Source organism: Chrysochloris asiatica, unplaced genomic scaffold, assembly GCF_000296735.1.
Source record: "Chrysochloris asiatica unplaced genomic scaffold, ChrAsi1.0 scaffold00185, whole genome shotgun sequence".
NCBI lineage: Eukaryota > Metazoa > Chordata > Mammalia > Afrosoricida > Chrysochloridae > Chrysochloris > Chrysochloris asiatica.
In genome coordinates, this window is record NW_006408703.1 from 2,832,099 (window position 1) to 2,850,926 (window position 18,828).

The window sequence follows — 18,828 nt, forward strand, 5'->3', positions numbered from 1 at the left end:
CTGATGACGTAACAAATGCCTCTCTCAGTCTCTCTGTACCATGGGTACCCCGAATTTCCTGATATCTGTGCCGATATCCCTCTCTATTTGTTTGGCTTTGCCAGTTTATGCTTCCTTTTCTCTGGAAATGCAGCCTTCTAAATGGGGTTGCTCTAGTCCTGCACTCCAAGGTCCGCAGGGGGCTGAGGTACTCGCTGGCGCGGGCGCGGGAAGCAGGAGCCACATGCGGGCAGGCAAAAGCTCAAAATGCCTGTAATTCCTCAGCAATATGATCTTTCAAAAAAACGAGTTCAGAATGTTGAAATACAAGATTTTATGTTTGCTCAAAGGCTGTCTGTCTGCTAGACAGAGGTTTCCTATGTGTGATTCTGTCCCTTTTCCCCGGAGCCCTACCTGAGCTGCCTGGTCCGGGAAGCGCCTATGATGGTTTTTTGACATATCAAAGTATATTACCAAGATTTGATATAAAGAAGCAGACAACAACCTGAAGAGAAATAAACATCGTTCTTCTTTGAATTAAACTGAAATTAAACTGTGAATATGCCATTATGTAATGTAGTGCTAAAGAGAAAATATGATTTTTTAAATATCCACTTACAAAGAGTGAGTTAAAAAACAATATAAATATGATGACCATTTTATTTCATATTTATTAACTTTCCACTCACCTCTGCTTGCAATAAGTTCCCTTTACTTTCTCTAGTTATTTTAATCTTCATACTATTTTATGCACATCTTGGAGACCTAAAGCTACCCAATACATAATCTCTCTTGCTGAGTGACACAACTAACATCATTTTTTTTTGTTTTTTTTTTTCTGTTTAGTTTTCTAAATACAATTTAAAATTATGTCCTTTCAAGTTTTCAGTTCACCTAATGCATTTAAGACTAAAGAACCCTTGTCATAACTCATGAAGATGGTCAAAGGGACCCAGGTGTTCCTTTAACTATTTGATCGCCTATCAATATCTAAGCAAGGGAGCATGTTACTTTCAGTTCCCAGATTCTATTAATGGCATGGCAATAAAAAGCGATAATGGATAAGGACAGGAAATACAAATATCAAGCTTAAATAATACTTTTATTATAGTAGTGCTATATGTAATAACCAATCAATTGATCAATAAAACTATAAGATAACATATAGAACTGACCCTTTCTGTAACAGTGTAGGATTTCAGGTTATAATATTCTTCATGTGACTCTCTTAAGAAACTTTCAAAGAACAGCCATTAAGCCATGTGGAGTAGGAGGATAAAGAACTTTTAGAAGCAGGTGTTTCAGCTCTTCTTATGTTGTTGTGATGATCACTTGTCATAAGATTTCTTCCCAGTGCTTTCCAAGTTCGTCATAAAAGGGTTTACGATAGTCTTCAGTGTGGAAGGCAAAAGTGAAATAAACGATAATATTTCTGAACTATTAAAGCAAAGAAACAGGAAATTGAAAGTTGAAATGTACTAAAAGGGAAGCAATTGAGAGAAAACGATTGATTTTATTACCTGGGATACTTTTGTCCTTATGGATTACTGAAAGGACCTTAAATAGGTATTCAGTTGGGATTTATGCTGAGGAAATACTTTGTCACAGAAACTCTGTTTCTAGAAATACAAAATGAAGGAAAATAGCAGTAGTGCTTTCAAAAAGTCATTTTTCCAAGTATATGGCTTTACATGAATATGTGAGTTTTGGGTGGTGTCAAGGGAGAATGTAGAGAGAGGAAGTGGGAGAAGATGGAAAAGAATTCAGGGAAGAAAATAAATGTGTTACTTTCCTAATGGGACATGGTTTATGAAAATCATCAGCCTCCTGGGTAAAGACTTGTCTAATTCTGTTTTTGACTTGATACATAGTGTGTCCTTGGTGCTTAATTTATGCCTTTGAATATAGACAATAAAAAGGTTTCTTTGCCTACCAATTGTACAAATGTACAAATTGGGTTCATGGATGAAATTCCCATTCTTCACCAAAGCTCATCACAGGTGAGCACCGATCTTCATGTGAAAATATTAAAACATTCGTTCCATGCCCTTTTAATTTCCTAGGACCTTAACCTTTTATTTTTCTTCTAACAAGCCACTTTTCTTTCCCAGAGGGACATTTCAAAACAGTTCTTTAAAAAAAGAAAGAAAGAAAAAAGTCTTTTCTCTAGGGCATCATCTGGAAATTTCCCTGTTTGCAGTCCAAAATGCAGAACTAGGTTTCTGGAAGGAATTATACAGCTACACAAGCACTTCAAAGCTGGATGGCATTGAATCAATGCCACAACAATAGGTGTTAACTTCTCCAATCAAAGGTTGTTTCACAGAGCCTGCAAACACTGTTTTGTTTTCCCTGCCAATCATCTGAACAATACACTTGCCAGTCACATTAATTTAGACAAATCTTTTCAAGGGGAGCAAGTGGAGCAAATCCAGACAAGCAGAATGGCATTAGCTCTCTCCCTCACAAAATTACCAGCAAGAGCAAAGAAGCAATTAAGGAAACAATGAAGGTATCTAGCATACATCCCTGCCTTGGTATTCCATTCCATCTGATAGAAATTTTGCCAAGACATGGACCGTGCTTGGCTTTTGTGAAGCTGAATCTGTGCTGTACCAAGAGGAAGAATTCTGAAAATATGCATACCATTTTATCTTTGGAAATTAATTATAGGAACGAGGTATCTTTTCTTACCACTTTTGTTGTTGTTGAACATCATCATTAAAGAACGTGTTCTTATTCACAGCTACCCTGTGTAGAGTTTCCAAGGAGCTGTTGATGGGTTTGAACCACCAACCTTTTGGTTAGCAGTACAGTGTCAATCCTACAGTGCCACACCTGGTTTTGGCAGGTGTTTATTCTGGTGTTTCATGTTGAAATTATTTATTTAAAATCATTTTCGTGTTTGCAAAAATAATTATCAGCTATTTCTAAACTGCATACTAGTCTAAACGGACTCAGTTGGTAGAACACAGTACTCAGTCTACTCCCCTATGCTGCTGACCTTGACCATGTGGTTTCTACAGCCTGAAATATTTTTCCTGGATCCTATGAAATCAAATCTGATATCAAGACCGAGTCCAGTTTTCAAGCAATTGCAACCTAATTTTCAAACACACTGTTCCTACTCCCCTTTCTCTGACAGTGCATGTGATTGTCATTATATACTTAAATTTTTTTTTTTTTTAATTTAAGGTTTTTATTGTGGATTGAGTGAAAGTTTACAGGGCACATCATCAGTTTAACATTCAACAATTCATATAACTTGTTTCATTACATTGATTATAATCCCCTCCATATTCCATCAGTTAAAAGTATTTCTCTTTATCCACTTTAGCTTTTTTAAAAAAACACACAAACAAACAAACAAAAAAACCCACTCAGGCATATATAATAAATTATATCTCCAAAGGGCACATTCTGCAAGTCTGCTCCTGGCCACCAGCTCTTAGTCCTTCTCTTCTTAGTTGATGAATCTAGAGTCCTCAGCTGCTCCCCCTCTCCATGCTCCATCTCTGATGCTGCTGCTTCTCTGGATAAGGTCCCACATTCTATTTGTGCATTCCTCTCTCTCTCTCTCTTTTTTTTTGTTTTCTTAAATGATTTATTGTGAATTATGTGACAGTTTACATGGGAGAACATTAGTTTTACATTCTGTGCATTCCTCTCTTGATGGTCCTAGGGTTCTCTGTTTCTGGACTGTAAGATTAACCACTCTCCCTTTTTTTGTTACAAAACTTCTACCTTTACAATTGTGACAGTTGTGATTAGTCATGATAACAGTTATTCACTATTGAATCTCCTTTCACCAGACCCATCTAGACAAGATGATAGCTATTCAGTGGGGACTCTTTCTTTCCCCCCACACTCTTAACTAAGCTCCCTCTTGAAACCTTGTAAGCCAGTCACTTCGTGCCTTTATTGCCCCCTCACTTTAGATAGTCAATGTCTAAGTTGCCCGTCCCTATCTACCCTGTACACAGAGTGGATAGCATTGAAACTTGATTGAAGACTCTTTCCCTCTCTGTTGGTATTTAGAGTAACTACCGCTCTGAGTATAGGTCAGGTTCATCATGAAGTTGTATCTTCTGTCACTATAGCTGTTCCAGTCTGCTTGTCCTTTCTAGTGGGAATGTCTCACCTCACATCTCTGTCTCCTGCTAAAACTGTAAAATTCTTGAGGACATAGAATCTTGGCAAAATAATATTTTTATCTTCTACAAGGTCTAGTAAATCACTTTGAATAATGCAGACTTTCAATAATAATAATAAGAGCTTGGATTCGGTGCTTAATATATATCTCACACTCTTCTAACATATGGAGTCCTGGTGTGGTGCTGTGAGTCAATGCACTGGACTGCAAAGTCGGTTTGAACTGCAAGGTTGGCGGTTCAATCACACCAGCTGCTCCTCAAACTGTATATAGGTTAGCTATGGGTTGGAACTGACTCAGTGGCATTTAACAACAACAACAACAACTTCTAACATATACAAATATATGTACTCATCGTAAACTGAGACACCAGTTTTGTTATTCCCATTTTACAAACAAGAACATAGCACAGAGAGATCAAAGAATTTGGTAAAGCTCACACAGTTACTATAAGACAAATTCAATATTTAAACTCAGGCAACTTGACTCCAGAGTTCATACGCTTAGATTCCATGTTCTTCTACATTTTAATGAAAAAAAAAATTAAAAATATTGATTGTACGATTTAAGTTCGATTTTATATTTAAAATTTTCTTCTTGTCGCATTGTTGCTAAATTTTTTTTTTTTTTTTTATCCTTTATGAAGAATTAGAGTCTTGGTGGTGCAGTGATTAAAGTATTCAGATGCAGAACCAAGAGATTGTGGGTTGGAACTCAATGGCGGCTCCATGGGAGAAAAACTCATGGCAGTCGGCTTCTTTACAGATTTTGGCCATATAAGGAGCTCTGGTAGCGTAGTGGTTATGAATCAGGCTGCTAATCTCCCGGTCAGCAGTTCGAAACTACCAGCTGTTCCGAGAGAGAAAGATGAGGCTTTCTGCTCCCATAAAGATTTACAGCCTCGGAAACCTTGTATAGAGTTGCTATGAGTCAGAACCGACTCCCCGGCACATTACAACAATAACAATAAACAGTTCTACTCTGTCCTATAGGATCGTTATGAGTCGGAATCTACTGAATGTTGGTGGATTTTATATTCAGAATTGAAACTTTAGGCTTAGGGTATAGGGGTGTAGAAGAAGCCAGAGTAAGAGAGGCCTAGGGTCCAGCAGTTCTAACCTGCCCCTGACAAGATGGGGTGGGTTTGGAAGCTAATATGGCTAAAATGTATCATTACTATAGGGGAGGTGTGAAAGGCTTTTGCCTACAACAAGCAAGTCAGGTTGGTAGTAGATATAACTATGGCATCTTTCCCTCAAGCCATCAAATTAGGTGTTTGCCAAGTTTCATCCTGCGGGAAATTGGAGGACCCAGTGCTTATCTCAATTAATATCCCCACCGTTAGCAATAGGAAACCAAGAGTAGCAATCACGGTCTATGGGATAGGTGCCCACATTTATAGACGGGACTATGTGGGCTGAAAATGATTTTAAAAGAGTAGAATTGATTGAGATAAAAAACCTAAGATAAACATTTGAACTAGAAACAAGATACCAAAGTGTGAACGCTTGGGTACAATGGGTTAAATATTCAGTACAGGTTCTCAACAAAAGTGATGGCCATGCCACGTTTGCACAGCTGATAAACCATAGGAGTGGATAATTCCCCTTTCCCTTGGTCAGGATTCAGACATGTACTGCATGTTGGCTCTGTACCATGACAAAGATGCTTGGGGAAATGAAACTTGTAAGGTCTTGTCAAAGACAATTTCTTCCTTCTCCATAGGGATGATAAACCACTCTTCCTGTCTTTAAAGGCAAAGAGCGGAGTTCACAGAGCACATAGGAGAATTGACATCCTGCACCCATGTCTAAAATGTCACTGTGAACCTACCAGTGTCCTATTCGGCCTAAGAGAATCGTGGAAAAGGGAATGTCCAAAATTTGCTGCTACCAGATTGGACTGGGACTTGGGCTTGGTCCAGGTAGCAATTTCCTTCACCCTAATATTCCTCATGAAACCTGAGCAACATGCTATTAGATTTGCGTCATGCCCTGAGTCCAAGGACTAGTGCATATTTGGAGGACATCAGATTGCTTCCTACTTGGTTTAAGCATTTGGTGCTGTGAGTGGGATTCATTGCAATGGCTCCAGACCTAAGAAATTGTAAGGTATTATGGGAGAAAGAACAAAAAGAAATGGGATAAAATGTTTCTGCTGAAAGGAGAGAAGCTTCTGGAGTTGATTGGAGCTGGATAGAAAAGATATCTGATCTGTGGCCAGAGCCTACTGGAATCCACCCTGCCAGAGGCCCAAGGCCATATGCATATGAACATGGTTAGTCCAAGATGAAGGGAAAGATTGTACTTGAGTGTTTTAAAAGATTAATGTGTTTGACTGACTTATGTATATTGGCTTCTCCTGCTTATTATTGTAAAATAGGCATACATGTGTAATAGGAATATTGGGAATTATGAGTACGGAAAGTTTGTAAGCCAATCTTGGGCCTATACTTGATTGGGTTTGCCAGGACTTTAAAATGGCATCTTGAGATCCACCCCAAAACTCCCGAGTTGATATATTTGCATTTGAAAAGACATGCAGACCAACCCAGAACTGTTAAAAGAACAGGCGATTTATGACTGAAAGAAAGCAACAACAAAAAAAGCAGTTTGGCATTTTGAGTTGCAGAGGCTTCAAGACAAAGAAAGTTGTCCCATCAAAGAAAACCCCCTTCTAGGACTGAAAGGTGAAGGGAACCAGCGAGCAATATGCTTGCTGATGATCACCTGGGTCTACTTGTGAGTGGAATTGGGGGAATGCTCTACTGGCACCCATTGACCTTGAGATAAAATAAGAGGAAAAGCTAACTGTTCTTAAGTGCCGGGAGGTGAGTGTGAACTCCCAAACTTGCAGCTGGTACTCATTGGACCTAGCTTGGATGGCTAGTGTTGTTGAGCTGACTGGAACCTGATCAGATGAATATGAAAATGTTTGATATTAAGTAACCATCAGTTGCTACAATTTGATGGACTGGACTTTTGCTTATGGATGCAGTTCCTCAACATTCTAATCGGAATGAAAGTCTCTTCAGATCAGAGGGCATGCATGTCTTCTCAGTGTATTGTATTGGTTGTTGTTGTTATGTGCCGTGGAGTCAGTTCCGATTCACAGCGACCCTGTACAGGGTTTCTGCGGCTGTAAAATCTTTACGGGAGCAGAAAGTCTCATCTTTCTCCTGCAGAGCACCTGGTAGTTTCGAACTGCTGATCTTGCAGTTTGCAGCCTGATTCATAAGAAGTATCTTCTGTTCTTGTAGCCATTCCTGGCTGGTTTGCCTGTCCTTTCAAATGGAAATCCCCCACCTCAGAAGATTCTGGATGGGAATCAGGATTCAACCTATGGTCTTATGCAATGCAAAGGCTCCGCAGGAAGCATCCTTCACTGAGAAAGTTCTAGTCCCATTTTAGGTGTTCCAATCAGTTATTCTGTATTACCTTTAGTAAAAGTTTACTCTCATGGGATATCAAAGCATACACTGACAAAGAACTTCCAGAGGTTCAAGCCGGATTCAGAAGAGGCCATGGAGTGAGGGATATCATTGCTGATGTCTGATGGTTCTTGGCTGAAAGCAGAAAATATCAGAAAGACGTTTACCTGTCTGTGCTTTATTGACTACACAAAGGCCTTCTATTGTGCATATCATGACAAGCTCTGGACAACATTGTGAAGTATGAGTATTCCAGAACACTAAATTGTGCTCATGAGGAATCTGTACCTGGACCAAGAGGCAGTGGTTCGAACAGAATATGTATTCTTTCACCATATTTATTCAACCTGTATGCTGAGCAAATAATCCAAGAAGCTGGGTTATAAGAAGAAAAACATGCAATCAGGATTGGAGGAAGACTCATTAACAACCTGCGATATACAGATGATACAACCTTGCTTGCTGAAAGTGAAGAGGACATAAAACATTTACTGAGGGAGATCAAAGAGCACAGCTTTTGGTATAGATTACATCTCAATGTAAAGAAAACAAAAATCCTCACCTCTGGACCAATCAACAACATTCTTATCAACAGAGAAAAGATTGAAGTTGTCAAGGACTTCATTCTTCTTGGATCAACTATCACCACTCGCAGAAGCAGCAGACAAGAGATCAGATGATGTATTGCATTAGGCAAATATGTTGCACAGGAACTTTTAAAGTGTTGAAGAGCAAAGATGTCAGCTTGAGGACTAAGTTGCACCTGACACAAGCCATGGTATTTTCAATAACTTCATGGATACGAAAGGAAGACCATAGAAGAATTGATGCCTTTGAATTGTGGTGTTGGAGGAGAATACTAAAGGTGCCATGGGCTGCCAAAAGAACCAATAGATCTGTTTTGGAAGAAGTGCAGCCAGAGTGCTCCTTTGAGGCCAGGATGGCTAAACTTCATCTCTCATACTTTGGACTTATTGTCAGGAGGGAACAGTCGCTGTAGAAGGATATCATGCTTGGTAAGATGGAAAGTCAGAGAAAAAGAGGAAGACCCCCAGTGAGATGGATTGGCCAGGTGACAGCACTGATGGACTCAAGTGTGGCAGTGGTAGTGAGGTTGGCCCAGGATCGGACATTGTTTCATTCTGCTGTGCATGGGGTCACTATGAGTTGGTTCCGACTCGATGGCACCAACAAAAAGGTATTTCTAGTTCTAACTTTCTGAGGACGCACCATACTGTTTTCCAGAGTGGTTGGACCATTTTGCAATCCCACCAGCAATGTAGGAGTGTCCCACTCTCTCTGCATCCTCACCAGCATTTATTGTCCTCTACTTTTTTTTTTTTATCTTTGCTGTTATTGCTGGTGTGAGATGATATATCACTGCTGTTTTGATTTGCATCTCTCTAGTGGCTAGAAAGAGCTCTGGTAGTGTAATGGCTATGAATCGGGCTGTGAACTGCAAGGTCAGCAGTTCAAAACTACCAGCTGTTCCACAGGAGAAAGATGAGGTGTTCTGCTCCCGTAAAGATTTACAGCCTCGGAAACCCTGTATAGGGTCGCTATGAGTTGGAACTGACTTCACAGCAGACAGCCACCAATGGCTAGTTATCGTGAACATTTCTTCATGTTTGTTGGCTGCCCGAATCTCATCCTTGGTGAAGTGTCTGTTCATGTCCTGTACCCATTTTTTAATTGGGTTATTTGTCTTTTTCTTATAAAAGGTGTTGTAGTTTCATATATATTTTAGAAATTAGTCCCTTGTCTGACGTGTGATTACAAAAGATTTATTTCTCTGTTGCTGAAGTCTTTTCATGCATACATGTTTTTAATTTTTAAATTTTTGTATTTTAGTCTTTAATTTTTAGTTTTTAATTTTTAGTATGTCCCAATCATCTATTTTGTCTTCTTTGGTTTGTGTAATTTTCACAATATTTGGTAGTCTGTGTGTGTCCTGTGTTATAGATCTCAAATTTGTCCCTATTTTTTTTTTTTTTTTTTGATGGCCTTTATAACTCTGGGATTCATATTTAGGTCTTTATTCCATGCTGAATTGGGTTTTGTATATGGCGTGAGGTAAAGGTCTTGTTTCAATCTTTTGTGTATTGCTTTCCAGTTCTATCATTACCATCTGTTGAAGAGACTATCTCCTCCTGTGCAATATACTTAGGCCATTAGTAAAAAATCAGTTGGCTATGTGTGGATGGGATAATTTCTGGATTTTCAGATTGGCTTTTGGACATTTTTGTGTGCATCAAATATTTCTGATTTGTTCATTCATGATATATGAGGGGAAATGGGAGACGGTGCATTTTCAGTTGTATGTGTTTTAGTTATATTATGTCAGACAAAAGTACAATACAACCTAATATAGGCGTAGTTAGCACTAGTCTTAGGGGCATCCAGAGATGATACATTTTATAAGGATTTAAGAAAAATAAATGAAGATGAGAGCAATTAGTATAAAGTAGAAACAGAAGTATTTGTAAGAAATAACTCTTGTTGGCATGGTCCATCTTCAGGCCTAAGGGAAGTAATCCCGGGGGTACTAGACTAGCATAAGAAAAAGAGCTTAGTGGAGGGGAAGAACTAGTTTAACTGACTAGGAACTTTAAAATAAGAATCCAATCATCCAGGAAATAGGGGAAATTCATGGGGTAAGGAGGAAACTAACCTTAAATGAGAAAGGACTAGTAGGCAACCTTGGGAGGAGCTTGTGAACTTGTAATAACCAGTAGAAGGGGCACAGGAGCAGGGCCATTTTCAAGATAGGGGGACAAAACTGTTTGCAGCTGGGCCATGCAGCACTTCTGCCCGTGTCTACTGAGTTGGGTACCCAATTTTACAAAAGCAAGTAAAGAAAATTTCTCTCCTGCCCTTGAAAAAAAAAAAAATTAAAACTTTAATCCAAGGAGGTTCTTGTTCTTTTCTACTTGCTTTTAAATTTAGGCTTAACCTATAGACTAATGGAAACCTCCATTGTTTATTTATATATGTGTGTGTGTGTGTGTGTGTGTGTGTGCATGTATATATATGTGAGTGTATATATATATGTTGTTGTACAGTACCGTTGAGTCGATTCTGACTCATAGTGAACCTGTATAGGGTTTCTGAGAAGCAGCTGGTGAGTTGGAACCGCTGATCTTGAAGTTCAAAGCAACCTTGTGGTCTAGGGCATATCCTCCAGTGCCACACCAGGTCTCTGTATATGTATTATGTTAAGTAAAATATGTATGTTCATTGTTGTTTGCAAGTGCCGTCAAGTCAGTTCTGACCCATAGTGAACCTGCATAGGGTTTCTGTGGAGCAGCTGGTGAGCTTGAACCACTGACCTTACAGTTCAAATGACTTTACAGTTCGGCACATTAACCCACAGTGAAAAAAACCAGGATTCCAAATATTCAAGGTCAGAAGTTACAAACTACAGCTGTCACATGGGTGAAAGATGAATCTTTCTGATCCTGTTAAGTGATCCTGTTAAAATTACAGCCTTGAAATCCCTGTACAGGAGTGTATGTGTAACTGACTCTACAGCATATCACTACCACTACCACCTCCCCATATATATATATATATATATATATATATATATATATATATATATATATATATATATATATATATATATATATATATATATATGTGTGTGTGTGTGTGTGTGTTTACTTTGCCTCATATACACACAAATATACACATACACCCCAGGGAGTTGAAAAGTTCATGAAAAAATAGAATTAAATGATAATTGAATTGTTTCATGAACTTTTTGAAGTTCCCTTGTGTATGTGTGTGTAATTAATAAACAATGTTGTTACATACTTATAGAAACCTTTATTAAACAGAAATATCAAAATGTGAAGCTATTGTTTCTTGACACATATTCTATCTAGGTTGATGTACTTTTATGTAGTGTTTTCAGCTCTCTAACCCTTCCCTAAAGAATTCTGTGCTCTTCAATTTATACCACAACAAAACAGTAGTTTTGGTATACTTGCACTCAAATCATGTTCCTTTTAAATGGTCTTTGAGTTTAGGGAATAAGAAGAAATTTGAAAGAGCCAGATAAGGGTTGTAAGTTGGATGAGGTTAGAATTTCCTATGAAATTCTTGTAGGACAGTCTTCATTGTTGTTTTGTGCTGTTGAATTGGTTTAGACTCATAGTGACCCTGTATAAGATTCCTGAGGGCAGCTGGTAGGTTTGAACTGCTAATTTGGTAGTTAGAAGTCCATTGCTTACCATATAGAACCACACCAGAACTCAGTAGGACAACTTTTACTGTTCTCAAAATACGAGGAGGGACACTGCTGTGATGGAAAAAAAAAAAAGTCTTCCTTGTAAATTTTCTGGATCTTTTCCTCACCAATGTAGTTTTCAATTTCCTTAAAACTTTTTCATAATAATCTCCCATGATTGTCTGGTGTCCTTTAAGAAAATCTATCAGCATCATCCCAATGGAAACCCAAAAAACAACCATCATAAACTTCTAATACAATTTCTTTACCTTGAATTCAACTGGCCAAACAAATCCCCTCAAAAGCAACTGTTTTGATTTGCTTTTCTTTTAATTTTGAAGGAAACCTAATGAGACTGACTTGTCTGCAGTCATTCACTGATTGCAGAGGCATGTTTAAATACATTTTGCTTGAAATAAGACCATGCATGTATAAATTGGTGCCCTAGTATCAATATTTTTTACCTACCCTCCTTTGTGTGTGTGCATATATAATTCTAGACTCACAAAATATTTTTAAATAAAGTACAGAGAAATCCTATGTATACATCACTTGTTATTGTTGAGTATACATCACTAAGTTTCCCATAATGGTAACATCTTACAAAGGATAGTTCACCTAAGTTACCAATCAAGTATGTATGTCGGAGTAGATCTGTATTCCTTAGGGTTTTGAATGGTTAATTTTTTTTTTTTTTTTTTTTTTTTAAGTAGATAGTCAGGCCTTACTTCTGAGATTCCTCTTAGTGGATTTGAACTTCCAACCTTTCAGTTAGCAGCTTAGTGTATTAATAATTTGCTGTAACCTTGTGAGTAGTGGAGTACAGATGTCCTCTTTTTAAACTTTCCTTTTCAGACCCCTCCCTACTCCATCCTAGCAAATTATATTCTTCCTCATGCTCAACATATATGTGTTTGAACTTTGAACAGATTTGGAATTCCACTCACCAGAGACCTAGGATGTAGAGAGGAGGTGAGGGGAACTAAAAGTTTTTAAATGACTCTAGCGTCTCAGTCACTATTTCACAATATTATCTTGCTAAGTCTTTATAATACTCTTAAAGCAAATATTTCTACTCTACTTACAGATTAAAAAAAAACAAACAAAAAAAAACATGATGGCTTTATTTGCATTAAGTCACATGAGTACAAAGAAATTGAGTCAATATTGAAACCAGAAGCCACTGATACTAAATACTGTGGTTTTTTCTCTCTCTCTCTCTCTCCGTTTCTTCTCCTAGATTTCTTGTCTGCTAACTCAAGGGACCTGTGTTGAAGCCCTTTGCCTTAAAGTTGCTTTCAACACACTATCTGCTACTCAGAATCTTTTAAACACAATTAAAGTGGATTTACTTATGTCTAATTTCTTCAGGATTTTTCTCTGTTAAAATAGGTGCTAATTAAATATATACCCTCTTGACAAATTAGTTAAATGTTTCTCCCCTCCAAGGAAACACAAAAACTTAATCTGATTGAGAGAGCCTGCATCTAAAACTGATACAATGATAGGGATTTCATAAAAATAAAAAACAAAATGCTATTCAGGGAGACAATTCTGTCCTTTCTGTTAGCATATCATACAGTTAACTATTCATATTAAAACAGAAATACCAACCTGGGCACAAAACCTTTCAACTTTGAAAGAACCTTCTAGACCAAAAATAACAAAGCAAATACCAACCCACAAGCTTATTTACTTGTCAAAGCAATGAGCAGTGGTCTAGAAGTTCCAAATCACTCATTCTTACTTACTGGGTTCTATATAACAGAAATCTTAAGTTCCACCCTAACAGTCTTACATGAGTATTGTTAAGCTCAAATACAAGCAGGTGAATGATGATCATTTTTAAAGTGCAGATCACTAAGTCGAGATAGAGCACATTTCTCATACAGGCATCGTTGTAACATGCTACTAGATTCCATCCCAATTATAGGGCCTGAGTCTTGGAAAGTAGAAATGCCGTTTCCAATATAATCACATTCCATCAGTGCTAAGAACTTTTCCTGAAGAAGAGTTTCAAACCAGCCAAACAAAGTTCTCCTGTGGAAAGATATCACTCATTCTCGAATAGTTCTTTTATTTTTGTCCATAACAAGTCTATAAGTGCCTCCTCCCCACTACCACAATAAAATAATTACTCTTAAATATACAAGTATAGATTAAGAATTTTTTTTTTTTTTAAATCCTAATGTTGCTCTCAGTGAAGAGCGGTCATTTATTTAACTTATGAGTCTAATATGCACATATGCTGTGCTGGGCTAAGATCAAAAAGAGGAAGAACTCACTCTTTTAGACAAAAGCCATTGCCCATTGGATAAAAGTCATGCAAACCATAGGAGGACTCAGGGAAGAAAAGGAAAGCTTTGTCAAATGAAAATACAGTTGAACTTTGAACGATGAGATTTTAGTAGTGCCAACATTTTGCTCAGTCAAAATTCCAAATATAATTTACAGTTGAGCATCAAACAACATGGGTTTAAACTTTGTGTGCCCACTTATACATTTTAATTTTTTTCTGTTGATGTTGCGGTGAGTACAAGTATTTCAACTATCTGCTTAAAATACTGTGACTATGCAGTTGAAATCCATCCTGTTAACTGGTCAACTATACTAATGTTGTTGTTATGAATGAACTGTCAGGAAGCTCAGAATTCTCATAGTCTTAAAATACAAATAAAACTTCATAAATGTGATTTTAAAAATCCCATATAATATTTTCAAATGTACTACAACATATGAAATCTTCTCAATCATTCATTTATTAATCAATAATTGAGTACTTACTACATGGCAATCTCTTAGGTAAAACCTTGGAATAAATAGAAGCACACTATACACGCCTTTGCTTTTTGAGACTAGGAATGAGCAATATATGAGAGTGTCTGTCTTCTAAAAGTGTAAATTTCTATATAAATAAAAAGTGTTCTTCTGATTAAATAATTGAGTTATGCAGAAGTTTTCAGACATATAATTGGCTATAATCAGATTAGAGAGAGAGAGAAAAAAAAGTTTGTCAAGGGAAATGAAACCAGACATTATAACAGCTTTTACTGAAATTCCCACTATTCTTTTGTTTAGCCTTAGATCTTAGTCAAGATTAAAAAGTCTTTGAAAATTATCCAAAATATTCCAGTTTTAAGAACAGGGAGACTCAGGCTAAATTGATAAGTCTTATTAGATTAATTACTATAAAAGTAAGTCCAGAAATCAATCATATTTGTAAAAATAAATCAACATCATTTAGAAAAGTTTTATTGGCACTCTCAGCTATAAACCACTTTAGTTCTAAAGATGTTTACTGACAAATTACTTTCTTACCTAACCTTAAGGTTTTAAAAAGCGAAAAGAGTCTTATACTGTTCTATTCAGTGTTATTTAGAGATTCGTTTCCTACTATAAGTAATCAACATCTCTTTTGGGCTGGTTTGCTGTCTTTTCAGGGTGAATTTAAATTCAAAACTATGCATCTCTTTATTATTATTCCATACTTGTTCATAGAAATCAGCCTCAGAAGCACTTGCTATCCAGATGCATGGAGAATGCTTACCAGTGCCCTTGGCTTTCCTGAGCACTGTTTAGGTGTAGTGTTTTGATTCTGCCTATGGGGGAAATGAACATTTGGTTACTTCCTAATGCCTCATCATTGTCTCTGTTAACCTGCCATATCAGATGCATACTCCCCATTGGCTGCATAATCCTCATGAATATGACTTCCTTCCCACATCCCACTACCCTGGGCAACTTCTTGCAACAACTTCAGAGTTTTAATAAGACTAAAATACCCATCATCAAGTGAGTAAAACCCTACCTGAAAATAGCATTGAAGGTCTAAAATATAGCATTCCCAGAGTGGACTAAATTCCCAATGTGGCCATCTTGATGATCGCTCTAGATTGCAGCTCTGCAGAAACACTGTGGTCCACTGGTTATAAACTGTCATCATTTGCTTGGGAGCTTCGCCTGAGAGTACAAAAGCTAAAATTCAGTTCCTCTCAGACATGACAACAAGAGCTCTCAGGAAACAAATGTATTTAAATTGTTGAATGAAATATGAATTTGCTCTGTAAAAGTTTATTGAAACTACCACCACAACAACAATTTCAAGAGAGGCCGGTTGAGACTCTCCCCACCAGCTGAGCATTTCGTTTCTTTTTTTTTTCTCCTAGTTTTCTTGTATATACTCATACTTTCACTAGCAACTGCCAGGTTACTCAGAGCGCATGCTCATAACTCAAAAACAAAGAAGTGATGATTCTGTGACCAAAGATGGAATGTAGCAAAGGAGGAAAATTTTCCATACAGAGCATCTCTCTAGAGATGTTTCTGTTGCAACAAAAACAAGAAGCAAGTTCAACCTGGGGAAGGGCTGTTAAAACTGTTTCCAAAATTTCTGAATAGATGAAACTCATGATTTAACTACAGAGTAGGTATTTTGAACAATAAATGATAAACAGAAATACAAGCGTGTGCCTAGCAGCTGTGGGCTATTTTATAAAATTCATTTTGTTTCTTTCCATGTCTTTGTAAGGGAAAATAGTATGCTAACATTTAATCCTTCTATAGCATCATACTTAAGTCAAAATCCTTATTTGTTACCTAGTGACTTCTAATTGTTATATGTCATACAATGGTGTGAGGATCACTTATTATCACTGAATCTGTAAGTTGCTTTGCTTCTTAGTGCATGAACTACAAGATTTTAGACTGTTGTGTTTTGTTAAAGATAGTACAATATTTGCAATTATTTATCCGATAACTATTACATGCATTCAATTAAAGAAAATGAAAACTAGTCTGTGGCTAAGGTAGTCTATTGTGATAGCATCTTATTGTTTAAATATATTGTTTTGCTTTGGTATTTCAGAGTTGTCTGTCACACAAGGAAATCCTTTACTCAGACAGACAATGGAATCTGGTTGAAAATAACAGCAATCGAACTGAACTCAGAAGGCTGGGTTAATTTTCACACAATTCTATAGTATATTGGTATTTCAATAAAAGAATTGCTGAGTTTAGATTTTGCTCAACTGAATTCTGGAGTTGGGTTGCTATGATCAATTCCTCGAGAAGATATAGAGAAAAAAGTCTTTATAAAGGTTTAATGCAGATTGACGCAAGGAACACAGAAATAGATCTTCACAGAATTTTCCATCATCCTCGAGCTCCTATAAGCAAGAAGAGAGCATCTCCAGTGGTAAAAATAAAACAAAATGCAAATTCATCCAGGGCACAGTAGTTTTATATACAAATCAAACTGATTTTCATCCAGAACATCTGTGCAAACAAGATTTTAAAAGGTAATTTCAGCACCACAAAGGAAGAGAAAGAATGCTGATTGGATTCAAAATAGACTTGTTAAATGTACACACCTACAATAATATGAGGAGCATGGCATAATTTAATAAGTTGATTTGATGATGATCTAGACAAAAGCCTAACTAGAAAAGAAAAAGTCTCTTGTTCTCCATCTTTCATGTTGTGAATATTTGTCAAGTAAATAAATTAAAAGGAAAAAATATAAGAGTTCACTTTTCAACTCAGATATTTAACTGAGAGATCAATTTGTGTTAGGTACCGTACTAGAAGTTGGGAATACAGCTTTCTCTGGCAGGATTATTTGTTGTTTCTAGGTGCTATGAAGTCCATTGATTGTTGAATCATATTTAACCCTAGTGAAAAAGTAGAATTGTCCCATAGAATTTTCTTGGCTATAATGTTTATGGGAGTAAATTGCTAGATGTTTCTCCTGAGGAATGACTAGATGAGTTCAAACAGCCAGCCAAACTTTTGGTTTGCAGCTGAGTATCTAAACATTGAGTCACCATGGCTCTTTGTTTGATTACTACTTTACAGAAATTTATAATATAGGAAAGAAATGAATGAATATTTTATGGTATTTGGGAGAAAATGGAAGTCATCTGTTACTTGAAAACACAGAGGTGTATCATTGCTGTTAAGTACCATCGACTGTTTCTGACTTACAGGGTTCCTATGTTCAACAGAATGAAACTTTGTATTAGCCTGTACCATTCTCAAATTCACTGATATCTTTCAGTTCATTTTTGCAGCCATTGTGCCAGTCTTTCTTATTGAGAGGCTTCCTCATTTTCACATACCTACTTTATCCAGGGGCTGGTCCCTCCTAATAACATGTCCAAAGTATATGAGATGAAAGGGACTCAACTCCATGGGACAGAAGCAACAACCACCACCAGGGACATTTTCTTAACTGTAATAGAAATTAGAGGCAGGCTAGAAGGTAGTTTTTAAAGAGTAGTTTTAAAAGGTAGTTTATAAAGTTTTGTAATTAAAATTTACTTTTTTTTTTTCTTTTACAGTCTTCTGTATTGCATAGGCTTCTTATTAATTGAGTTTTTAAGACTTTTATAAAAAATAGCATCTTACTAAATACTGATGATAATTCATTCACCAGGAGTAGGCTAATGAAAACTTAATGAAACCCACTCTTCGGCACCATAAAAAAAAAGATCTGGCAATCTACTGTCATAAAGTTTTCAATCAAGAAAAATGAAACACCGTTCTGTTGTATGTCACCAAGAGTCAGAATAGACTGGATAGCAATGTTTTTATTTTTATCATTAAATAATGTTCATCATAGACACTTTCTGGGTGATAAACACTTACTTGTTAGATTCACACATTTTTGCATCTCAAAATTTTGGTTTGATGATATAATTTATATGTAAAAGTTTCCATAAATCTATTTAGAATTTATGGAAATTCTAAATGCTCCTGGGTGAAAGCAAACCTCACTTTTTGGAATTGCTTTAACTCTCTTCAGGATTATTAAACTCATACTAAAACAAACAAAACATACTAAAACGGCCACCGTTAGTCTGTCTGTCGTGCTGTGGTGGTTTGAGTTGCTGTGATTCTGAGGGCTATGCCACCGGTGTTTTAAATAACCAGCAGGGTCACCCATGATGGAAAGGTTTCAGATGAGCTACAAAACAAAGACAGACTAGGAAGAAAGAGTGACAAACTACTTCCGAATCGCTAGTCACTGAAAACTCT

The 18,828-nt window shown here is 36.9% G+C and overlaps 1 pseudogene; it reads left to right on the forward strand.

Moving 5' to 3' along the window:
- LOC102810664 overlaps positions 1–18,828 on the forward strand; it is a 36,845-nt pseudogene that overhangs the window by 7,680 nt on the left and 10,337 nt on the right.